Below are 19,425 nucleotides of genomic sequence, written 5' to 3' on the forward strand. Positions count from 1 at the left end.
GAAGGACATTTATGTTACCCCCGTTCATCTTTATTTCAACTTTTGTAATGTCAGTTTGATTGTACAACTTATTTAAGGCCAGGTTTTTATAGTATTGGAAGTCTCATCTATGAGTACAAATTATCGGAGTAGAGTTGTTGATGTAGTCATGCATATGTGCTTCATCTATAATACATGTACCCAAGATACGATTGATCTCATCTACAACTGGTTTTCTTTCACGAATAATGGTCAAGAACTGAAGCAATTTAGGGTCCGTTGCATGACTTACAAAGCACAGAAAGTTGCATGTAGAAAGTGGACCGAGCTTGTGATATGGCATGTGTTACAAAGCCCCCCGTGCGCGACTACAAACTGGGGGTAGTTGGGCAAGATCACCGAGAAAGAGAACACGTTTGTTGTTGAAGGGATTTTCCAATGTATTCCTTGTTATGTTAACATTTTATCTATAATTATAATATATGCCTTTATAACATGGATGGCTCCTCTATAAATATAATATATGCCTTTTTTCAATGCAAAAAAATCTTAAACAAGCAAATAGATAAAGCATAAATGACTTGCAACAATAAATGAGGTGCTTTACTGACTTGCAATGTTGTATTGCTGCTTTTCGATTATGCAATCTACGGGCCGATTTTTTAGTCGAGCTACAAAAAACCAATGTGAATAGTTAAATATATCATCTTGCAATGAAATGTCATAGATTGAAAGTGCAAAGTATACAGTGCACGTCATACAGAGGTTCCATACAAAAGTATGGTGGAAAGTTGGCACTGTGGTCTCTCCAAAACATTATAAGAAACGGAAGTCGTGCCCTGCCCCGTAGCATTTATGTGCTGCGCCAAGCAACCGCATGCGCGTGGAAAATTGGATGCAGATAACGAACCTTGGAGTGTTGTCGGGCTGGAGTCGCGCTTGCTATATGTGGTCTCTACCTCAATCGCCTGTGCACAAAAGACCGTTGAGAAGATGTGAATAGATTATCACTGCCCCAAGGAAAATGAGGGTTTGTGTTGGCTACAATACCAAACTGATGTCTGTCATCTGCAGTCGTCTGAACTTGATTTGATAGCTGCTGCGTACATGGACCTTTGCTCATAGGATCCGCCACCGAATCATGGTTATTAGCAAGAGAAGCTCTTTACAGGCCGCAATATTGGCCATGTTGGCTATAGAGTGTCTGCTATCTCACCGAGTTGTTGAATGGACAGCAGTGAATTGCTCTTGGAGGCTAATAGGTGCTGACATATTGGTATGCTTGTCTCCAGAAATGCCATTACTCCACAGTCTGTGTTCATCAGCTTCTCCAGCATCAAATCTCTTTGTGTGGAAAAAAGAATTAGCTTCTGCTTCTGCTCTTTGACTATTCTTTGATCCTTATCAACAGCGTAGGCACCTGCATGATTTACTACTTGACTTCCATTGCAATGATGTTGCATCTCCTTGGAGCTACACATTAACCAACTTCCACGGACACCATATTTTGCATTGAATTGGTCATGAGAGATGTTTTTCTTTGTCTGCAGATTGTTTCGAAATGCTTGCCTCATTAAATTTTCAGATAGGCTATCAACAAAGTTGGACAAGGAGTGCTACAGAAGCCAATGGCTCATCAGACCATGACTTGCACTAGTAGAAATATTCCCCAATGCCTTTCCCTCGACATTGAGCTGTCTGCCACTAATCCCCTCACACACTCTGCTAAAAGCGCAAGCAGCTACCACTAAAGCCACTCGCTTATAATTACTTGAGGATAACCATCTGAAGATTTGGTGTGATCGATCCTGCTATGCTTTTCTGATCTCATGTCCACTTTGATGTTTACTGGTTCCATTTCTTTGCCTCTGCCGTCTGCATTGCCAATAGTGTCATGCCAAGGGCAATGCCCAGTTGCCAAGGACCAGGCCCAAGGGATACGGAATGAGGCCCAAGGGGCTATTTAATGGGAGGTCCCACGGGAGGCTCATTCTCAAGGCAGTCCCACCAGGGACCTTTCACTGGTATCAGAGCTTTAGTCTATTTTAGGGCACAGTCGATCGTGGACCTCCACTTTTAGCATGACATTTTTAGCATGCTCATGCACATGCAACCCAAGTTCTGTCGAGAGTTGATGGCGGGCATGGCCGCTTAGGCGGGGTCGAAGATGAAGCAAGGCAAAACACCCGCATGCAGGGGGGCTTGGGAAGGGGAAGTTTGCCAAGTCGAGCTGCACGAAACCGGTCACAGGCGGGCTCAACAGGCGCGCAAAGACTGTGGGAGGGTGTCTCGACTCAGGCGCAGAGCCCGGTTTGCAGCCCCTCGCTCGGCATCGCCCTGGTTCTCCTCGCGCGCTACCTGTAGAGCCGCCATGGCTTTGTGAAGCCTTTGGTTCACATTGAAGCGCCTAAGGCCAAGGGCCTTAGGACTTAATTCCTTAAGGGCAAGTGCCCACAGATTTTCGGACCAGCCTTCACTCGACGGAGCATATTCGGGGAGTTTGGCAAGGTGCCGCAAGCAAGCAAAAAGTGGATCCCACAAGTCTTCGGACCAGCCTCCTCAAAGGCTTTGGTTTGGGGAGGTTTTGGCAAGGTGCCGCAAGCTGCCTTTTGGCAATTATTTAGCACATCGTCAACAAGCCAGTTTTCTGCAGTGGCCAAAATTTAACTTCTCCTTTCGAAGTTCGCTACTTGGAAAGGTACGACGGGCATCTTGTCAGAGCATATGCCGATTGTAATGGCATGCTAATTAGACAACCACGGATCCAAGAACGTCTTGATTCGGGTTCAATTCTTTCTCAGTCAAGCACGACTTAATTTTGAAGGCAATATTATATCTTTATTTAAGATTACATATTTAATTAGCATGGCTAATTATTGAAGACGACGATACATCGTATGGCTATGAGATTTTTGAGATCCAGGTGTTCTTCTCTTTCTTTGCTAGCACCACAGCAAGTGAAAATGGATCCCACGTTCGATTTTTTGGATACAGAACTTTCTGAGAATCATCTTTTTGATTTCGAACTTCCTTCAACCGCATCTACTCCTCCTCCTCAAAGTGTGCTTGACATTTTGGAGGATACTAGCAATCTCATCGATGACAAAGAGTACGTTACACGACATGAATTTCAACTATTTGAAAGATGGTTTCGCAAATTGGCGGTTCGTATCCAATTGCTTGCTACACAGGTGCATCACCTTACGGAGCTGGTCATCTCGTGCATCCCACAGGCTACCGTGTCTACACCTGTGCCAGTCTCCACCAAGGTGGAAAAAAGGAGACTGCCCACAATAGACTTTCAGAAAGACAAATTGCAAAAGTTATGTTTCAATTGCATGGGACAACATCAACGGAAACATTGTCCCCAGGTATTGGATTCTTAGGTCTTTTGATGGATTTTGCGGCTACATAGTCAATCAATTTCTTAGAGTTTATCTTCCCTTCAGATAATTTTTTTTCATTAGTTGTATATAATACAATATTTGGCTTAGTATAGCATGTTCAGTAAAGCTATAATACATAATGCTTTTTTTCTTTAAGCAATTCCGACATGGTCATTTAGCTAAAAGAGTTCGACAAGGTCGATTCGCTTTTGCCACGATATTTGTAGGTGACTAACCGCATCTGTTTTGCTACGAGCATCGACGTACTTATGTGAAACACGGCTTCCATAACTAACAAATTTCGTAATGAGACTTCCCATGTTTGGCATCTGCTACGAGAATACCAATTTGGAAGGGATTTGACACTATGCTTACATACTATTACATACCAGACAGGCATGCATGCCATATGCGAGTGTATATGATATACGTGCCGGAAACCGGGTTAGACTATGTTACGATTTGCTTGATTTTTCATGCTTAGGCATTTCCGTTGCAAAGGCTTGTCAGTTATGCAAAGCAGATAGCTTTTTCCAGTTACACGTGAAGCAAGGCTTCTAATTCGTGCTAAGATACTGCCTTTTGACTGGCCGTCAAGGTAATTGGCACACAAGTTTGAGGCACTGGCAAACATTGGGATATCACCTCACAAGCATTCCTACCAGTACCGGTTGTGCAAGACACTTATGATTTTGGCAATGATGTTGGTTTGTATGTTTGAACCTGTCACTGTAGCCAAGGGCTTACAATTTTCCATACACAGCATGTTACCCTATGGATTCCGCTACAACACCGAAAACTCTCTCAAGGACAAGATAATTTATGGATTGTTTCACATAATTTTTGGTTGTTGTCACCGCACAACACCACTACCACGAACCTACAACTAGGAATTAATTCACAGGCAACGTGCCATATTCAAGTCATCCTTGTGCAAACACGACCCCTGCAAGGTAGGTGGGTCAGGATGTGTTTTGTGTTTTTCTGCTACCTCTCTCGATGAGAGCGTCATACCAGAACACTGTGGTATGCTTATAGGATAAAGCCAGGGATATGATGCATAAGAGCACACAAATTCGGCACACACTCGAAAAACTTAAGGAAAGTTCCTCGGCCCAGCATGCTCTCCTTTCCTCTCTTTCTTATTTCTCTCAGAGAATAATGAAAACTTTCTAAGCAGATTTTGATATATGTTTTGCTCGTGCGTCAGCCTGAGCCATGGTGCTCTAACTCTCAGCTAGAACATGGCCAAGACATCATCCAATTCATCTGCTTCAATTTGTCAATTGCACACTAATTTGTTATTGGCATAAGGGCTACGAGCCAGTATCAGACCTAGGGTAAACCCCAACTATTAGCATTCCTTGGGTGATTGTTCTCAAGATCAAACAAATCTATCCAAAGGAGTACCCATCACTGTTAATGGCCAGGCAAGAGTCGTGCCATTAAGAATGTTTTGGGGTTCATTTTTGCCCTACATGTTTGACTTGAGTTCTTGATAATTTCAAACTCACATCAGCTGCTCTATCTCATGGAGTTTAGATGCAGCCAATAGTTAGGACAACATGGTTATCCATAGGAGCTACACTTTTCACTTGTGGGCACGACCCAGCGGGTGATTACTAAAGCACTTCCTCGACATTCAGGATCACATTTTGATCTACCACAGTGGTACTTTCAAGGAAAGATGTCCGCAATCTACCACGGGGTAGTGGACAACTCCAATCATTTCAGTACACGGTCAACTAGGTTAGTTACCGTCCACTGCTACTTGCACAGGTTCTCACATAGGACAGGCCCAAGGTGTTTAACTAATGAGATTCTAACCAACGGGTTTGGATTGCCAAGGCAACACCCAGGGTTTCCATTGCAATGTTTCTTGTTTTTCCATTAGTGCTCCTGTGCATTTGAATACGGGTAAGTGAACTTTAAGTTCACACCCTAGGAACACATCTATTGATTGAATGTTTCAGAGACATGCCAAGGGCACGTCAAAACAAAGTATTTTGGGCCATAGTGTCCAACATACATTATTTGCATTATGCAGTTATAGACCCACTTGTAGGGTTTATTTGGCACATGTTGTCACATGGGATGCAGCATGGTCTAGGAACTCACGGAGTTCGGTTTAGCCAGTGTGGAGCACGATTAATGAGGGTCCCTCTCACTCCCATCGTAGAGTGTTTGTAGTTACCTCCACACATAAGTACATCTCGTGCTTGAAAGATGTTTTTTAAGACACCCTTACATGAGACATATTCCACATGTGGAGAATATGAGTCTTTGGGACTGACACTGGCGCCCACTATTTCAATTCTGTGTCATGACAAAGTCCCTAGGTGCTGGTCAAATCTGTGCTCTAGACCATTTTTAGCACGACGTATCAGGAGCAATTTCGGTTGCCAGAAATTGTCGGATACTTGGAATGCCTTGTTAAGGTACAAGTGTAGCTAAACAATATTACAAATGGTTGTTTATGCATATAGAAAGGCTATGAGTTGTTAATGAACAGGTTTCATTGTTTATACCTAGAAGTGATTACTTTTTCACCTTCTATTATGGTTCAAACCTTTCAGCACGGCTTGCAAATGATTGCATCTGAAAGTATTTAGATTCTTTTCAGAACTATTTACATTCCTTTTTAATGTGTGCTAGGAGCACCATATTCGCCATAAGTATAGGCAAGGACGATTATGGATTTACAAGTTCGGATCTATTTTTTGCTAAATGCATGACACTAGGTGTTATGTGCCCTAGTGTTTAGCAAAGGCTGATTTGGAACGACATGCATATTCCTCAAGTTGTTGCTTACGAAGCATTTTGCACTCTATGTGCAGTATCTCTATGAGATTACTTTTGGGTCTACCACTCAGCAATAGAGGTCATGGATCGGTTTGGGTGCTTGTGGATCTTTTTAAGTTAACCACGATGGTTATTCAAGACATTGTTGATTCCTCAACAATGTTGTACGATATTGTGATCCCTGTTTACTAGTCATCTGGGACGACTGTCTGTAAACCGTGGGGGAAACACACCTCAGTATTGTCCGTTATCCAAGGGGATAGGAAGATTACAAAGTGTAATCTTGTGCTAAAGGATATGCAAAGTGCGTACATTCGCACCAAGCAATCCAATTAATAAGCATTTATTGCTCTACTTGGAGTTTGCTTACCATCAGATAAAGCATGTTTGCGACTAGGTTCGTCTCTTCATGTATAAGTCAGGTTCTCAACCTTGAACACTAGTTATGGTGGGGTTGTTTACTAATGAAATTTGAGAACAAGTCAAGGACTTACACTTGGCTGATGAGTTATGTTAGCAAGTTACTTTCATGGAAAGTGACATGAGGTACTCTTTTGGGTACATCTTTGTGTGATAACTCGTTTAGCATACTCATGTGCGTTCTGAATGGAGTCTACACACTATGATTGCATAGTAATCGACAACACAAGATGGTTGCAATTGGACAACAATGTGGAAAATCAAGATGTTCCTCCTGGTTTCATTGAACCTCTTGTAGAACCATGTTTCGGTCAACCAATCAACTGGATCCATGATGGATGGCACTATGGAAAACATTAGTGTATTATCACTCTTGTTTTCAAGGACGAAAATGCTTCTCCAAGGGGGGAGTAATGTCATGCCAAGGGCAATGCCCGGTGGTCAAGGACCAGGCCCAAGGGGCCGGCTGCAAGTGTGGATAGGGAATGAGGCCCAAGGGGCTATCTAATGGGAAGTCGGGAGGCTCATTCGGCAGTCCCACCAGGGGCCTTTCAAACAACCTGATAGCATCATTAGAAAAATGTAATGAACGGACTTGGGAAGCCAATGAATGTTGGGGATTCGACTCCAGATTAGGCCAGCTGATCATTGATTGTAATCTGATATCTTCTATTTTAGTGGCACTAGAACAGAGACCTCTGACATGGGTTGATCACATGAAATATCTGAGGGCTCATCACGTTGGCAAGCATCCGACGTACCCTTCAGCGTGATGATCTGCGACTGCACAGCTACAACGTAGAGTGCGCTTTTTATTTTATTCACCTGGTAGCTTTTCACGGCGAAGTTTGGCAGCGATTTTTTTAAAAATTTAAATCTAATGCCACGTGGTGGCTACTGCGTTCAGATATCGAAAAAAGGGCCTTGGGCTCACCAAGTAAAAATAGTGGCTATATGATACTTGAAGGTGCAGTAGCATGCACCAAACATGTCCATTGGCAAGATGCACTACTAAGAAACACCCCTAGTCTAGTGGGTGGTTGAACACCCCCCAAAGCAAGGGTGCGCATCTTCACTAGCTATTGCTAGTCAAGATCCCCACGCGTTTTGGAGACTCCACATCATGTTGAGTGCATATGTAGTGTGCATTGCCTAGTTATGGACTTGGAAGGTAGCGACCTATGTGACTCTTTTTGTTTTATGTACGGTCATATGGAGCAAATAATCTAGAGGGCTCATGTGGCCACCTTCCAAACCAATTGGCTAGGTTGTTTTCATGTGTTCATGGGTGGGTCACTCACAACGTATCTAAATTTAGACCACTAGAGGTGTTTGTGTGTGTGCGTGCGTGTAAAGAAACCATCTTCAAGCTTTATAGGGAGCCCACTTCCCATCCCTATATATGCAAATTAGTGTCACCAAATCAACCTAAACCAAAAACCGATCTTCTATAATATGGGGAAGCTCGGCGGTATTTGGTAGCTATGTCACCCCATGTTTTGTGCCATGCATGCCTCCTCCATGCGGCACGGGCAATTAGGGAGACATGATGTGAGCACACACATCGCCTCTCCCCCCCCCCCCCCCCCCTCTCTCTCTCTATACATATATATATATATAAGAAAAGGATATATATATATAAGAAAAGGGGTTGATTTCTATTACTTCAACAAGTTCCCTGGCCAAAGAAGGAAGAGAGGATGATAGAAGATAGGTACTTCCCACCAAAAGCACTCACTATAATTGCACATTGTTTGGATTTAGGCAGCTAGCCGGATGCGACTATGTTCACTTACACATCACTAATCTTATTATTAATGCATGATAGAATAAGGAGTTGTAAGGATTACACTCACTGAGCTCCACCCACTCTGTGTGTCTGCTCTTCTTCTCCCTTGCACTCCACACGCACTGCACATACTACAAGTGGTATCAAAGCTACTCGTGTGGAAGTGAGCTTTGATGCCATAGTTTTGGCGGTTTATGTATGCATCTATGTGGATTTGCATGTGAGACAGCTTGTCTCATACAAGTTTATGTGTTTTGGTTCTTCTTTGTAGGTTTTGGAGACCCTGGTCAGGTTTGGCCAGGTATATGATAGGTTCTAAATGAGAGATGAGTCTCTGTTTATGCGCATAGCTTAGTTGGCTTCATAGGTTTTGTGTATGCCGGTTTTTAATGAGATTTTACAAGGGAAACTCAGTCAGATTCTGCCCACATGTATTTGTAGTCTACCTCTGATGCTTCAGTGGTCAAGAGTGACACTCACATTGACAATGATTGAGTTTGTCTCTCATTTGAATAGGTTTTTTGTCACTTTTGGACACCCATTAGTGTCTTTGTATCCACTCTCACAAGAGTGAGATTTGCTCATTGTGGCTACACGTTACAGGTTATGCATTGTTTCCAATCGATGGATATTTTGATCATAAGTATATTGCTTACAGGTTACGGGATAGTCACAAGTTCCAAGTTCTACAAGTTTCTTTGGTAGAGCTATGTTGAGCTATATGATGTATATGCCTTGATCATAGGTATGATTGTGTGGGCATCTTTGATGTGGTTTAGGGTTTTGGTTTACAAGGGAGACTATCGGTTGTCTCCCAAGATTTCTCACCGTACACCTTTTGATGCATATGCAGATTTTGGTTTCTCGATATCCATCTAGCAGATATGTGTGACAGTTCAGAGTAGACAGCGAGGACTCATGAGAGACGGTGGTCTCGTAGTTACCGATACTTGCGTTGTTGCCATTGTGGTCACACATGGCACATTAGGTGCGGTTTTGACACAAGCTTAAGAGGTGGCTTCAAATGGGCGTGATGGTGATGTTATGTTTACTTCTAGTTCTCCTCTTGCATATATGTTTGGCACATGTGACATTTCTTCCCGTTAGTTGCTAAATGAGGATCCAATCTTCTACATAACACCATGTCATGAGTGGTTTAGCACTTTCTCTAGTGTCACATGTGACATTTCTTCTTGTTAGCTGTTAAATGAGGATCCAATCTTCCACATCACACCATGTCATAAGTGGTTTAGCACTTCCTCTAGTGGGAGGCTTGGCTATGTGCACTTGTGTTAAACCTCACGGCTCACAGACACCCTATTACCTACGATGGACGTTGTAACCTACGGCGGACATTGTATTATTTATTTGGTAGAGTCAAGTACTGGGCTTGTCTGTCCAATAGGAAAATGGTAAGAGTGATCGCCGATGAGAGGCGCACTCTAACTGGAACATTCAAGGGATTAGTTGGCTAAGCATGGGCGCCCAAGTGTGAATGGGGCAAGCTCATATAAAGTCAACTAAACCTAAAATTCACTCATTCTCTCATTTGTGCAATAGAAGAGTGCTCTTGCTCCATCTCCATCTCCATCTTCTTCTTCTTTACCTCCTTGTGTGTGTGTGTGTATGTGTCAATGGCAAAGATGTAACCAAGTACTTACGCGAGTATGTGAAGGAGATGGAGCTGCATCGCGTGTCAGAAGGTGAGATGATTCAAAGCTTTGAGCTAGTTGTTGCTCCAGAAATTAGGGAGCATGTTAGGGCAATTAAAGATGGGCATGGGAGAAATTGGGAAGAACTCAAAGTAGCTTTAAAGGAGGAATATTTCATGGAGGACTCTGAGAGAGTGACCAAAAGGACATTCTTAGAATGGGTAGTCAACAAGCCAAAGCAAGGACTATCAATAACAGAGCTACTTAGGGAATTTGAGCGGCGCTATGCACAACTCACTAGGACAGAAAGGGCCACACTAGATGCAGAGAAGACAGATCTTTTCTTACAAGCTGCAGGTAAAGAGTTTCAAGAAAATTTGGAGCTTCTTCTTGAAGATAAAGATGCTGAGCAAGGACTAAAGACCGACTGGAATGAGGTTGAAGGTGCTGTCTCACTGCTTGCCAAACGACAAAGAAGAAGGGACAAGATGGTAGTAAACACTACAAGTCCTTCCACCTCAACTTCTGACAAAATGATAAAGCCTACTTTTATCGCTCCTAAGTTTGATGAGTCCATGCTAGATGAGCTTGTGAAGAGAATGCGTGACTTGAAGGTGAAGTTTGCAAAGCTTGAAGAAAAAGGCCAACCATCAGGGCCACTTCCTAGGCAAAGACAACAGCCCAAAGAAGGGTTTGTTAATAGATGTATTTGGTGTGATAGTACAGACCATGTAAGAAGGGATTGTGATGATTTTAGTAATGCTTTGTCAAAAGATGTTGTCTTTTTTAAGGATGGTAAAATCCACTTAAGAGAGACAGGTCTACCCTTGAGAACTAACTTTGGGAAGGGGGGAATTCAAACCTTAGTTGAAGATATGGCAACCAAGCATGCCATCTCTTCAGTTGAGGCTGCTACTTATGGAGTAAAAATTGAACATTTTTGTGATGAAGAGGTGAGTGACCATCATGGTCAAATTTGGCCAAATGTCATGCAATTAGCTACAAAGGGAAAGCTTACAAAAGAGATTCTACATGAAGCAGGTGATTGCATACGTCTAGAAACAGGATGGAATGATCCAGTGGACTCATTGTCAGTGCATGCCTACATTACAAAATGCCAACAAAATGAGGCAATTGTAGAAGAGAAGCGCAGACGTGAGAATGCTGATGAAGGACCATCAAAAAGAGCTTCTAGAAGTGGGGGAAGAAGCGACTCAATGCCTTCTCAAACACCCTCAACACAAGGAGCATCTCCACCTGAAGTACTCATGGCGGAGTCTACAACAGGAAAGAAAAAAACGCTAATGAAAGGTAAGACAAAAGGCCCAACTTATAAACTACAATCTGATATTGAGGTTGCTACAGATTTAAAGAAAGTCTTGGAGGAAAGGATCTTGAATAGCAAGATTGAGTTTACTCTGGGAGAAGTTCTTGGCATTGCAAAGCGTGAATTCCATGAGGAGATCATTGACATCATCAAGAGAAAGAGGCAAACCCTTGCTGAAGTTTCTCGTCCATAGGTTGAAGGGGAAACCTCAAAGACACAAGGGATGCAACTGCAAAATAAGGAGAATGATGGAGCTGTGGTAGGATGCTACCAATCTAGTGGGAGAGTGAAGCAAGTGCATTTCTCAAATGATGATGAAGAAGTTGAAGATATTCCTAGGAGTTACTATTCACGAAGTCATTGGGCAAGGGCTACTACAGAAACTTTGGTCAAGGTAGGTGATCTTGAAGAGCCATTTGTTGCCTTGATTGACCATGGTTCAGAAATAAACATAATGTCAAAGAGTCTCTACAACAAGTGCAAATGGCCAATGGACACAGATCATGGTTGGATGGTAAAAGTGGCAAACAATTCATCCGGTGAATTGTATGCAGCATGTCCAGGTGTGAAGGTGACAATAGGTGATGTAAAGATTGACCAAAACTTCTTTGTACAGGATACATCTTCATATCATCTCATCCTTGGACAACCCTACATTGTGGGAGTTCAAATGGAAACAAATGTTATGGACGATGGTTCAGCATATGCTAGAATACGTAGCAAAGATGGTAAAAGAGCTGTCCAATTTCTCACAGTCTGTGTAAACCATGAAAGAAATCGTGACAACCTCAGAGAACATCCTCTACCAAAGGTAAGCAAAGAGTTTCATGATCATAGAGAAATGATGGGTTTTGGCCAAGTACCATTGTAAAGCGGGATTGCAATGGTACAGAAAGAAAAAGGGTCTCGCCTGATCCAAAAATAGGTGAAACTTTCTCGATGAGCTCCTTGGTAACAAGGAATGGATCAGTATGTTTTACAAAACTTGAAGATTTGAAGAGATGTGAGAGGCAATATGTGCATAATGTACAAATAGGCATGAAAAAGAGTGGGTTGCTAAAGCCTACTGAAAATGTTTTGGGTTTGTGTGAACAAGTTTCTTTTGTAGATACTATGGGTGAGCTTGATGCTATAATGAGGTCTAGTGTGCATCTTGAAAATGAAGTTGTGGAAGTTTGCTCTATGGAAATGTATCAAGTAATAGAAGCCTTTAAAGAAAGCCACACAGTTGGCCCAGAAGTCCATGTTGAAACTAAATACAAGAGTGTAGCAAAGAAGGTGAAACCAGTAGCTTCACCCTTACCACCCAACAACAGGGAAAAGATTGAACAGGCTTCTTTACAACCAAGTTTGCGGAATCCTAAAAAGATCGGGCATACCTTCACAAAGGAGTCTTTTCAAGAGTTGCAGATTGGTTGCAAGGAGTTTCTAACACAGGAGGAGACAAAGTGCTTCAAAGAAATGCTTTCAAAGCATGGTAAGGCTTTTGCATTTGAGCCACATGAGATAGGATGTGTTGATCCTTATATTGTAGCTCCTATGGTAATTTTCACAATACCTCATGTGCCTTGGAATCTGCGGCCTATTCCGGCTCCAAAGGCTCATTTGCCAAAGTTAGTAGAGCTACTGAATGAGAAAATCAAAATGGGAATCTTGGAGCCTTCTTGTGCTCCATACTCAAACAGGTGGTTCACAGTTCCAAAGAAGAATGGTTCTCTACGCTTCATCCAAGATATGCAACCAGTGAACAAGGTGACAATTAGAAATGTAGGAACAGGTCCAATTGTGGATGAATTTGCAGAGGCGTTTGCAGGGAGGGCAATCTACTCAATGGGGGATCTCTACTCAGGGTATGATCAATTTCAGCTTGCAATCGAAAGCAGAGACTTGACAACCATGAGGACACCTTTGGGTTTGGTAAGGATGTGTACCTTGCCACAGGGAGCAACAAACTCGGTTGCACATATGATGAATGGGATGAATAAGGTCTTACGTGACTTTATTCCTCAAATCACAATGCCTTTCATTGATGATTTGCCTATCAAAGGATGTGAAGAAAGTGACAAAGATGAAGCTTTGGATCTCAAGGGATGTCGCAGGTTTGTGGTAAATCACATAAATGATTGTGATAAAATTTTGTCTAGGTTGGAAGAAGTGAATCTTACATTGTCAGGGAAAAAGTCTATGTTTGGTGTCAAAGAAGTGCTCATTGTGGGGCACATGTGCGGGCCATATGGTAGGAAACCTTGTCCATCAAAGGTAGATGCCATCCAAAGAATGAAAGAAACATGCACTAGCATCACTGAGGTTAGAAGGTTTCTGGGAGCATGTGTCTTCTATGTTATTTGGATTCCACATTATGCACATGTAGCTGATCCTCTTTATCAGCTTCTTAGAAAGAATCAAAAGTTTAAATGGACAGAAGCACATGTAAAATCCATGAAAAAGCTAAAGGAGTTACTCCAGTCAGCAACAACTTTGAGAAAGGTAGACTATGAGTGTCAAAGGCCAGTGATTGTGACAGTAGATACCAGTCCTATAGGGATTGGATGGGCAATAGGGCAAGATGACAAAGAAGGACACAGGTATGTGGTAAGATTTGGAGCAAAGGTACTAAGTGCTCGCCAAAGAAACTATCCACAGATAAAGAGAGAGTTATGGGGTATGGTTACAGCCTTGAAAAGTGGAAAAGAGTACCTAATTGGTGCATGTGTGGTTGTAGAAACAGATTGTCTACCACTTCTTGGGATGATTACAAGCTGCTCAACACCAGACATTGCTATGTTGCGGTGGATTGCCTACATTAAGTCCTTAAATCCCGAGTTTAAGCACATTGCAGGTAAAGACAATACAGTGGCAGATATGCTATCAAGGGCAAGGTATGAAGATGAGTCACAAATGATTGATGAGGGAGATGATGTAGGCACAAAATTCTATTCTATCTCTCATGTCAAAGGTAACAATGTCTGCATGACTAATTCACTTGAATTGTTCTTGAAAGATCTTTATGAAGGTGATTGGCTTTCTATTGGAAGGTACTTGAGTACTCTAACAAAACAGGATGATTGGTCTGAACAAGAATTCAAGAGGATACGCAGGAAAGCATATGGGTACTTTTTAAGGGATGGTTACTTGTGGAAGCATCCTAAGCAAAAGGGTGCTACACCACAACGGGTTATATGTAAAAAAGAGACTCAAGTAAAGCTCATGCAAGAGTTTCATGAGAGTCTATGGGCTGGACACAGGGGTGTGTGGGCAACCTTCTCCAAGTTGAAAGAAAAATACTGGTGGAAGGGTATGTATAAAGATGTATCTCAGTTTGTAGAGTCATGTGTAACTTGTCAAATGTATTCAAATGTTCGACATCGTGATGGATTGCACCCTACATATCCACTAGCCATGCACTATAAATGGGTTGTGGATCTAGTCACGATGCCTTTAGGACTCTGGCAGATGAGATACTTGGTTCTTGCACGAGAGGACCTAACTAACCAGGTTGAAGGAAGAGCATTAAGAGCTAAGACCACAGAAGCTGTGTGCAAATTCCTTCTTGATGAGGTGATTTGCCGTTATGGTTGTGTGGGAAAAATCACTGCAGATCGAGGTGAACTGGATGCCGAAGAAGCAAGGGAGTTCTTTTCTAGATTAGGGATCAAGCTTTCTCTTACTACAGCTTACAACCCTGAAGGCAATGGAAAGAGTGAAAGAGGGCATCCTCCTATCATCAAAGCTTTGGCCAAGGCTTGCGAAGGAAGAGTTGGTGAGTGGCCAAAACTGTTACCATATGCTTTATGGGCTGATCGTACAACACATAGCTCAGTAACTGGCTACATGCCTGCGGAGCTAATGTATGGTCAAAAGCCAGTGATGCCGATTGAAGATACAATTCCTACATGGAATGTACTACCTTGGCAAGAGGGGCTTAGTAGGGAAGATCTCCTTGCACTGCGTATAAGGCAGCTAGAGAGAAGACCTGGAGACATTGAAGCTGCAAAAGAATGACTCAAAAATGCAAGGTTGAAAAACAAGGACTATTTTGATAAGCGACATCGACTCAGGAGCAAAGCAATTGACAAAGGTGAGTGGGTTTTAGTGTATGATAGTAGCCTTGATAACCAGCATACAGTCATGCGTAAGTTCTCAAAAAGATGGTTTGGACCGTATGTTGTAAAGCATGTGCATGAAAATGCTACTTACAGCTTGTCTGAACTAGATGGTACAGAAGTAAAGATTCCCATTGCAGGAAAAAGGATTAAAATGTTTAAGAGAAGAGGAGACAATGATCTAGAAGATATGGATGAGGAAGAAGAGAAAAACACAGGTGAAGATCAAAGTGAACATGAAGCTCTGGAATCATCCACTGAAGAAGAAGACAAGGAAGATGTACAAGAGGTCTAATCTTACAAAGAGACAATGTGGCACATACCGGAGGATGTGCAGGTTTAGAGGGGGTGGATGTCGTGCTGTGACACGTACATAGTGGGAACGCATGCTACAAGATCTATCTTGTATTTTTTTTAGATACATAATTATATTTCCTATAGTGTACATATGCATATTTAAGTATAATAATAAGCCTTCTATCTCATCCTATTATTTTTCTCAAGGGTAACATATCCTTACTTTACCATCAGAAAATACTATGGGAAAAGCATCAATAGCTCCGCCTCTTTAACTTGGGGCAAAAAGCATTGATTCTTTATTTCTACTATTTCATTATCATCTCACACCCTAGCTAGATCCTATATCTAGGGTAAACTCCAATATATATATATTCTATGTATTTTTTATACTTTTCTTATATTTCTTTTTAAATAGCTACTAGGAGAGAATCAAATCCTAGTGGGACACTAGGTGGCATGATTTCAAAGATACACTTATTTTAATGCATTATTGTAAGCATGATTACAAAACTTTGTCAAGGAGCAATGTCATGCTTTCATATGGCATGAGGTGTCCTTTGGAATTAAATGAAAGTCAAGGCTAAGGAGACCACATGAAGACTTTTGCTGCCATAAATGGACCCTATTTTGATAAATTTTTTACACAAGGTTCCAATCCGAATTGGAGAATGATTTTAAATGAAAATCGTAGCTAATGAGCTGAAGTTTCTGCCCATATTTTTACTTTTTTATTTGGAGCCACGATTGAGGAGATATGATCAAAATACTGGACCCCAATCTGCCCACATCATGCAGGGACAGCTCATTTCCAACTTTTCCAATTCCTGTTCACACTGGCTCCTCTCTTCTTGTGTAAACCCTTGGGGGTTCCCTTCACCTATAAAAGGGGACCTCTTCTTCCTTGGAGAGAACTCAAGCATTCAAGCCATTGATGAGAGGAATTCTTGAGGGAGTGAGTAGTAATGCCTAATTGTACTTAGCCATTAACATAAGCCCAATCCTACACTTTTTCCTAGAGGGAGACTAGCCATTCTTGCAACAAGCTAACCTTGGAAGATCAACTCTAATCAAAGAAGGTCTTGCACTTGGTGTATCAATCAAAGTGGAATTATCCACTCTTCTTCTCTCTCCCATCAATAATGGTGCCGAAGGGTTTCAAGTAAGATGTGTTCTACATTGATGTTTTCTTGATTTCTTGTTGTTTTCATTTTCATCTCTAATCCAACATATACATATATATGTATCTAATCTCATCTCCTTAACCAAACCTATCTCTCTCATTCTTAGTAATTCATCCTCTCTAGGTTCTCTTTGCTACAGGTACATCTCTCCCCGCAGTATCCTTATTGCCTACGGGCAAGAATAGGGCTTGGGAGGGAAACTTCTCATCTCTTCACTTCTCTCATATCTACATTTCTCACATACTATCCTAGATGAATAACCCACATGATGATCATTTCTATCGCTTTCACTCTGTACGATCTATTAGAATTAACGTATGGATTAGCCGAAAAATACACTTTCAACAACGTATAGTGTTTCTCTTTGGCCCAGAAAGGCTTAATGAAATACTTCTATCACCGGATCCCATCATACTACCTCTCATAGGCTATAATTTTTCTTTTGATGTAAGCGTAGTTATCTTGCTATGAACCAAGAGGATTTGTACACACAATTAATCCCAATCACTAGACAAAATATATATATTATGGTAAGCACAAAACTACAATTCCAAAGAACAATTCGTAGCCTATTTGGTCAGCCAAGATTGAATGCCATTAACTCATCCATTAACCCTTTCACATTACCCATGATACGATATGACCATAGCCTTGATGTTTTCATCTTCGTATTGTTTTGACATTCTCTTTTGCGTTCTTTCTTTGTGTGTGTAAATGCAAGAGAGAAAGAGTGAGTCTTCTTTGATTGCACTTCTTTCCAAACCCTAGTCTTCATGGCATCTATGGTTTAACTCCTTCATATAGTTTTTGTTGAGTTCTCTCACAAACTCTCACAGCCATAAGCCCGGTGCTTTCCTGGGAAGACCGCAAATTTCTCGACAACGGAAAGCAACATTGCATCCACCTCACGACAACCCTCTACTACACCAAGTTTGGACGGGGTATTTCTCAATGAAAATTGGGAATATGACATACACACGGAGACTTTGACCGACCTATACATGGGCTACACATACCATGTGGGTTGGTTAGAAGTTGTGCAATCCACATCTAGTGCCACTAGTCTAGAGGAACAACAACACATGATCTGCAATGTCATCCATAGGATTATCCAATCCGAGAGGCAAAATCGAGAAATAAACATACCTTCGACGGGTCCTATGCGATTTTTAGACACGGGAAAAGGGAAACAACCCACTCTATCACAAATGGAGACTCCCCCAGTGAGTCCCATCGATCCCCCATATGTTGTTTCGCCAGGGGTCTCAGTGCAATCTGAGCCCACAAGTGATAGCTTTACTTTTCCAAGTCTAGCTCATCTTTCCCTTGATGACACCATGGCTACCATGCCTACCCCAATGATGGGCATGCCGAGAAACACGCCATGGACCTCATTTGTTAGTAAAGCACCACTACATGGTAGCTCAATGCCTACAACATTACCTACAAGGGTGTACCAATCTTATGCACCTATGGATCATCACACTCATGTAGTCCCTACCCCTCCCATTGTTTCAACTACCTATGCTCCACAACCACAACACCCAAGTTCTTATTTCCATGGGACTATACCGGCTAGCATTAGCATGTCACATCCAACGTCTACTATGCCTACCTACGGCCACCCATATGAACTATGGACCACCACATGGCACAACATTGTACCCAACGTGGAACCCAAGGGCTTCCTATGCGCCAAGCCCAATGCCAATACCTACTCCACATGTAGTCCCTGGAGCCCCTTCACCCACGGTGCCTGCTCACTTAGGTGACTTGGAAACATTTTCTCAAGCTATTGGTCGATCTATTGCTGAGAATATGCGTAACACGCCTGATAGAGAGCCTAGAAGTAAGGCAGTACAAATACCCAAGCTCACACAAAAATTTAGTAGAGACGGGGATGTGAGAAATCATATTGAAGTGTTTGAACAAATATGCGATTCTCTAGGAGAACACAATGACCTACATAAGAGCAATGCTTTAAGCCTAACCTTAAGTGGAAAGGTTGGGGATTGGTATAGAACCCTAAGGGTGGAAGAAAAAACGATTTACCCTACTCTTAGAAGACTGTTCTTAAAAGAATACATACGAGAGGGAGTGCTTTGGGGTGTAGCCTCTCAGCTCCAGAAAGCCCAACGAGAGGAAGGAGAGTCGGTGCGAGACTTTATAAGTCGCTTGAAGCATTTGAACTCTCGTTGTAATCCAAATGAGCGCTTCAAAAATAACCAATTTCTTGATAGATTCATTTGGGGATTACGACATGAGGATATCTACAATGGCCTAGTCATTAGAGGTATCACCACTTGGGAAGCAATCACCACCAATGCGATCCAATTGGAGGATAATTTAATGATTCAAGGAGAAAGAGTGTCTGTTGAGTTTAAATCTATTAGCTCACAAGCATCGAGGCATCAACCAATGAGCCAAAGATATCTGAGATGACTTTAGCAGATCTCACCAAGGCTATTCAAGAGAGTCTTAGAGAC

Source organism: Adiantum capillus-veneris, chromosome 20, assembly GCF_014529385.1.
Source record: "Adiantum capillus-veneris isolate H3 chromosome 20, ASM1452938v2, whole genome shotgun sequence".
Classification (NCBI taxonomy): domain Eukaryota; kingdom Viridiplantae; phylum Streptophyta; class Polypodiopsida; order Polypodiales; family Pteridaceae; genus Adiantum; species Adiantum capillus-veneris.